Genomic DNA, 7,374 nt, shown 5'->3' with positions numbered 1-7,374 from the left:
CTCGTATATTGGCTATGCTAACAAGCTACATCTAAGAATATGACTGTCAGAAAGGGAACAGGAATAGCAGCATTGTCATTAGAGTATTTGCACATGTGGGTTCTTTAATGGAATTTCACCTTGCAAACCTTGTACCCAGAATGTCACTAACTGCTTGCCTGTGCCTGCTTGATCTTGATGTAAATCAAACATCACCAGGTAGGCTCCATATGGAGACACATAGGACACTTTTTCTCTCTTGCTCTTCCCCACCAGTCTGGCAGGTGTCAATCTGATTGATGGGGATCATTACTGTCCCCTGCTGGAAACATGTGAGCAGGAGGAGCCAGTGTGTGCCATCAGGCCCCCTATCCACGATGAGGATATCTGTCACACTTCCACCCTTACGTCTTATCAGACGTGTACCCATGGCACTGCTAACCAGCCTGGATTCAGATAGTATTAAAAATCATTCCATGTCTTCAGCTGTGCTTGGCTCAGTGGAACTAATAAAATATCCCCAAAAGTACAAACCCATATCCTGCCCATCTGTCATTCCAGTAATGTCTCAAATTGGCGGACAGCGTCGGGCCGTGCAGCAGGGCCAGATCTTCCAGGAAGTCATCAAACGAAGTCTCTCGGACATTCGGTTTTCGTTTAATAAAACGTTCCAATTTTGGTCATTTTTTTCGCTGTCCCGGTAAATCCCACAAGAGGGCGAGTGGAATCATGTTGCAAATGTACAAAACATCACCAATCACGACGTGGCCTTATCTCCTAAACGGAAAAGCATTCGAAGACGAAACTTGGTGAGCATAGGTTTGGCATAATGGGCAGTTGGCCCCGAACAAGATGGCGTTCAGGCCTCAACGGGATTAAAGGTAAAAAATGAAAATAGAGCAATAATTTCTCCGCTTCACGTCAAAGTAAATGAACCTACGGTGTCAATAAAAAAAGAACCAGCCATTTATCCAGCCAGAATTCTTTATTTTTTTAAGTTACAGATCCTGTTGCAACTTGTTCAGACAAATCTTTTTGAATCGTGTTTCCGAGCTATGCGAGATTTCTGTGATTTTCTGAAATAACACACACTCATTCAACCCTCTGTAAATAAGTCAGTTCTTAACATAAAGACTTAAAACTCAATATTCTATAAGTGCCTACCCCAAGGAGGATATGTGTTTACGTTCAGCTTCCTGTGTAAACCGGAAGTGCCTTAACATGGTGTCATAGGTGCTGTTTCGAAGGGTTAAAAAGGTATGATATTTTCAAAACTTCATATGGGTTATTAGGCAACCCTCATGAACTGTAAATCAGTCATTCCTCCAAACAGATGTACATGAAAAGCTCTCTCTCTCTCTCACACACACACACACACACACACACACACACACACACACACACACACACACACACACACACACACACAGAGAGCAAGGACAACAAGATGCCCCGCTTGACCGTAGCTCGCTCTGAGTGCAGCGACCGTGAGAAAAAGTAGGCCCAAAATGAAGCCTGTCCCTAAATTTAATTTGCTTTTGGGTGACAGTGAGAGAACCATCAGGGTGAGAAGCACAATTCGACCTCATGTATGTTCCTGAGGTCCTCCCGATCTGTGAAAGCCTAACCTTGACCGTGTACCATTAACCCTTAACAGTTAAAAGAAGGTGTTTACATCAAACAGTTTTCACTGACATCTCTCCCCATTGGAATGCATTGCATTCACCCCTAAATTCAACGTGCAGCCTATGTGGGTTATGAATGCCGTATGAACCTGTCTTCGATGACAATCCATCAGGCCACTATGAGGTCTACCTGTGTTGATTCTAAGCTTTCTGAATTAACCGTAAGTGATTAAATTCACCCTAAAAGTGTTTTGATATACATAACCTGCAATTATGAAAATCACTGCATTCAACCCTGTGTCGATCAGTCAATTCTAAACATAAATACTTAAAAGGACTCTGTAAGAGCCTACACCAATGAGGATATGTGTTCACGTTCAGCTTCCTGTGCCAACAGGAAGTGCCTTAAAATGGTGTCATAGGTCCTGTTTTGAAGGGTTAAAAAGGTCAGATCTTTTTCAAACTTAATTTGTGTGATTAAGCATCCCTCATGAACTGTAAATCAGTCATTTTTCCAAACAGATCTCTCACACAGTAGGCCCAAAATTAAGCCTGGCTCTAAATTTCATTTGCTTTTGGGTGACAGTGAGAGAACCGTTAGGGTGAGAGGCACAATTCGACCTTTGTGATGGTAAATGCACATCGAAACATACTGCAAATGCACATCCGTGCACCTGGTGATTGGAATGGGTTACCAGGAGCATATTTTTTAAATGGTTTTAAATGCCATTACGGGGTAGCAAGGGGTCCACGGTTGGGTAGTGAGCACACCCCACCCGTGCCCATCCAATAGGGGGCGGCGCACTTTGTCATTTTGGATGTTTTTCAAAAAATAATGAAAAAACAACAGTCCCACTTCTCCCTCATCATACATGACAAATAGACCAGCTAGGTTGATTCATGGCTTAACATAGTGCTATATATCATTTTGGCAGTATAAATGCCTTTTGGACATGGGTCACTGACTTTTGGGTTTGTAAACCGACTTCCATTTATCGTACATGGCAAATGGACATAACATCCTGATTTGCCACTTTCAAATCTTTAATATTGCATTTGGACATTTCTTATGGCATTTGGCAAACAAAAAAAAAACAGTGACTTTTGACTTCCTATGAAATCATATTGCAAATGGACACAAAATATGCCCTATGGACAAGTTTTTTTAAAAATGATAATGAAATTTGACAAAAGTTTATTCATACAGTTTTATACATGTGTAATTGACACAAAAATCGAAAGAATTTCGAAAAACGGTCCAGAAAGCACTTTTTGACGGGGTGATATGTTTTTGAAAAAATGTTAAATTTTTCAAAGTTTTACTCTTGGGTCTTGACTTGTGTTACATTTGCAATATGAAAAATCACAGTGGAGCGCACTCGCCACCTGTTGGATTTTTGGAGTGTTACACTTGGCATTTGCCATATGGCATTTGCAATCAACTTTGATTGAAACGACGCCGAATTGAGTGGTATTGGACACTGTGTATATGTTTCGTACGGTGCCAATGACTTCCCATTCATTTTTGTCCATTTCAGGGGGGTGTTCACTTACATAGAACATGTTCGAAGCACACCAAGAAAGTCATGAAGAGGGCACGACGACAAAACCAATTCCCCCTCAGGAGACAAGTTAAAAGATTTGCCATGGGTCCTCAGATCCTCAAAAGGTTCGACAGCTGCACCATCGAGAGCATCCTGAATGGTTGCATCAATGCCTGGTATGGTAAATGCTCGGCCTCCGACCGCAAGGCAGTACAGAGGGTAGTGCGAACTGCCCAGTACTTTACTGGGGACAAGCTTCTGGCCATCCTGGACCTCTATACCAGGCGGTGTCAGAGAAAGGCCCTATAAATTGTCAAAGACTTCAGCCACCCTCGTTATAGACTGTTCTCTCTGCTACCGCACGGCAAGCGGTACCGGAGCACCAAGTCTAGGTCCAAGAGGATTCTAAACATACCAAGCCATAAGCCTCCTGAACATCTAATCAAATGGCTAACAAGACTACTTATATTGCCCCCCCCCCTCTCTTTTATGGTATTTTTCTTAAAAATGCATTGTTGGTTAAGGGCTTGTAAGTAAGCATTTCGGGGCCTGTGACAACTAAAATTTGATATGATTTAATATGTGGCTCGTGCCAAAATATCATGCAAAACAGGCAAAAAGGTATTATAATATACACTACCCGTCAAAAGTTTTAGAACACCTACTCATTCAAGGGCTTTTCTTTATTTAGACTATTTTCTACATTGTAGAATAATAGTGATGACATCAAAACTATGAAATAACACATATGGAATCATATAGAAACAAAAAAAGTGTTAAACAAATCTAAATATATTTTACGTTTGAGATTCTTGAAAACCCACCCTTTGCCTTGACAGCTTTGCACACTCTTGGCATTTTCTCAACCAGGTAGTCACCTTGAATGCATTTCAATTAACAGGTGTGCCTTGTTAAAAGTTAATTTGTGGAATTTCTTTCCTTCTTAATGCGTTTGAGCCAGTCAGTTGTGTTGTGACAAGGTAGGGGTGGTATACAGAAGATAGCCTAAATTGGTAACAGACCAAGTCTATATTATGGCAAGAACAGCTCAAACAAGCAAAGAAAAACGACAGTCCATCATTACTTTAAGACATTAACGTCAGATACTGTTGATAACTCATAGCTAATTCAGAGGCTTCCCTCAATTAGCCTAGACCAGCCTGCAAGTAGCTGGTTTAAAAAGTACTTGACAGATAGAACTCAATGTGTATCTACTGATGGGTGTTAAATCAGGTTTCCTGGATATCAAGAAAGGTGTCCCGCAAGGGTCAGTTCTGGTTCCTGTACTTTTTACAGTTTACATTAACAATATCAGTAACAATGTCTGTAAAATTTGTTTTACCTGCAATTATATGCCAATGCTACTGTTGTGTATGCTATTGCCATCCTGACTGTCCAGGCTCTATCTTAACTACAATGTGCCTTCATTGTATTACAGGAAAACCTTATTGACATGAAAGTATACTGAACAAAAATATATACGCAACATACAACATTTTCAAATATTTTACTGAGTTACAGTTCATTTCTGGAAATCAGTCAATTGAAATCAATTCATTAGGCTCTAATCTATGGATTTCACTTGACTGGGAATACAGATATGCATCTGTTGGTCACAGATATCTTTAAAAAAAAGGTAGGGGTGTGGATATGAAAACCAGTCATTATCTGGTGTGACCACCATTTCCCACATGCAGCGTGACACATCTCCTTCGATAGAGTTGATCAGGCTGTTGATTGTGGCATGTGTAATGTTGTCCCACTCCTCTTCAATGGCTGTGCAAAGTTGCCTTGTTTTTGGTGTGAACTGAAACACACTGTCTCCCTGGGCTGGCATGGCTACACATGGTCTGCGGTTGTGAGGCTGGTTGGACGTTCTGCCAAATTCTCAAAAAATTACGTTGGAGGTTAACAGCTCTGGTGGATATTCCTGCACTCAGTCAGCATGCCAATTACACGCTTCCTCAAAAGAGACACCCCTCCTGTCTCAGCCTCCAGTATTTATGCTGCAGTAGTTTGTGTCGGGGGGCTAGGGTCAGTTTGTTATATCGGGAGTACTTCTCCTGTCCTATTCGGTGTCCTGTGTGAATTTAAGTGTGCTCTCTCTAATTCTCTCTTTCTCTCTTTCTTTCTCTCTCTCTCTCGGAGGACCTGAGCCCTAGGACCATGCCTCAGGAGTACCTGACATGATGACTCCTTGCTGTCCCCAGTCCAACTGACCGTGCTGCTGCTCCAGTTTCAACTGTTCTGCCTTATTATTATTGGACCATGCTGGTAATTTATGAACATTTGAACATGTTGGCCATGTTCTGTCTCCACCCGGCACGGCCAGAAGAGGACTGGCCACCCCACATAGCCTGGTTCCTCTCTAGGTTTCTTCCTAGGTTTTGGCCTTTCTAGGGAGTTTTTTCTAGCCACGTGCTTCTACACCTGCATTGCTTGCTGTTTGGGGTTTTAGGCTGGGTTTCTGTACAGCACTTTGAGATATCAGCTGATGTACGAAGGGCTGTATAAATAAATTTGATTTGATTTTGATTTGATCTGTGGCATTGTGTTGTGTGACAAAACTATACATTTTAGAATGTCCTTTTCTTGTCCCCAGCACAAGGTGCACCTGTGTAATGAGCATGCTGTTTGATCAGCTTATTGATTATATAGTAGAGAGAAAGCATTTCTTCCTCACAATAATCATACTGGGTGTGTTTCTCAAAATATGGACTAGCCAATAGCTAGCTAACGCTTCACACAGCTCTCTACCTCCAAAGGCTCATAGCTCTGTTACATTAACCAGAGATAAAGACTGTACAAGACAATGTCAAATTACTTTTGGACTGTGCTGAAGTCATGTTGCTTTTCTCAAGGACCCTGCTTTATCATCTAGGATGACTGTCTCTGGCTGAGGATAAGGTAGGCTTTAGAAGCAGTCTTGGTGGTTTGAGGTAGCATGAAGCAGTCTTTGTAGTTCTAGGGTTGCAAAATCCAGCTAAACTTTGCCAAATTCCCTAGGTTTCCCATAAATCCTTGTTGGAGGATTCGTATTTCCTGCTTATTCCCACCTGATTCCCAAACTCCTCCAACCTGGGTTTCTGGGAAACCTGAGATTTTGGGAAAGAGTAGCATTTTGAGGTTAAGTGAAGCAGTCTTTGTAGTTTGAGGTAACATGGGTTCGTTCCCCTTTGACCTCCTCCTTTGTTAGAGGGAGTTTTATGCCAAAAGGGTTCTTCGGCTGTCCACATAGGAGAACCCTTTCTGAAACCATCTTGGCCATGTACTGTTATAATCTCCACCAGCACAGCCAGAAGAGGACTGGCCACCCCTCAGAGTCTGGTTCCTCTCTAGGTTTCTTCCTAGGTTCCTGCCTTTCTAGGGAGTTTTTCCTAGCCAATGTGCTTCTACATCTGCATTGTTTAGGGGTTTTAGGCTGGGTTTCTGAATAGCACTTCGTGACATCGGCTGATGTAAAAAGGCCTTTATAAATACATTTGATTGATTGATTTTGGTTCTAAGTAGAACCCTTTGGGATTCCATGTTGAACCCTCTGGAAAGGAGGACCCAAAAATGTACCTGGAACCAGAAAGAGTTCTTCAAAGGGTTCTCCTGAGGGGACAGCCGAAGAACCCTTTTAAGTTCAAGATAACACCTTTTGTTTCTCAGAGTGTAGAACCTGTCCTCTTCTGATGTTTTCTCAGTGTAGAACCTGTGCTCCTCCTCTGTTTTCTCAGAGTGTAGAACCTGTCCTCCTCCTCTGTTTTCTAAGAGTGTAGAACCTGTCCTCCTCCTCCTCTGTTTTCTCAGAATGTAGAACCTGTCCTCTTCCTCTGTTTTCTCAGTGTGTAGAACCTGTCCTCCTCTGATGTTTTCTCAGAGTGTAGAACCTGTCCTCCTCTGATGTTTTCTCAGTGTGTAGAACCTGTCCTCCTCTGATGTTTTCTCAGTGTGTAGAACCTGTCCTCCTCTGATGTTTTCTCAGAGTATAGAAGATTTCTGAGCTGGTCTGGCTTCAGCAGCAGTCAGCAGATAGATAGGCTTTGATCACTTCCTCCATCCCCCCCTGCCTCCTCTCCTCCCTCCAACCCTACCTGCATCCTCTCCTCCCTCCAACCCGCCCTTCCTCCTCTCCTTCCTCCAACCCTCCCTGCCTCCTCTTCTCCCTCCATCCCTCCCTCCCTCCCTCCATTCCCTCCCTGCCTCCTCTCCTCCCTCCAACCCTCCCTGCCACCTCTCTT

Source organism: Oncorhynchus kisutch, linkage group LG13, assembly GCF_002021735.2.
Source record: "Oncorhynchus kisutch isolate 150728-3 linkage group LG13, Okis_V2, whole genome shotgun sequence".
Lineage (NCBI taxonomy): Eukaryota > Metazoa > Chordata > Actinopteri > Salmoniformes > Salmonidae > Oncorhynchus > Oncorhynchus kisutch.
The sequence above is the reverse complement of the archived record's forward strand: the minus strand, read 5'-3'. Positions refer to the sequence as shown.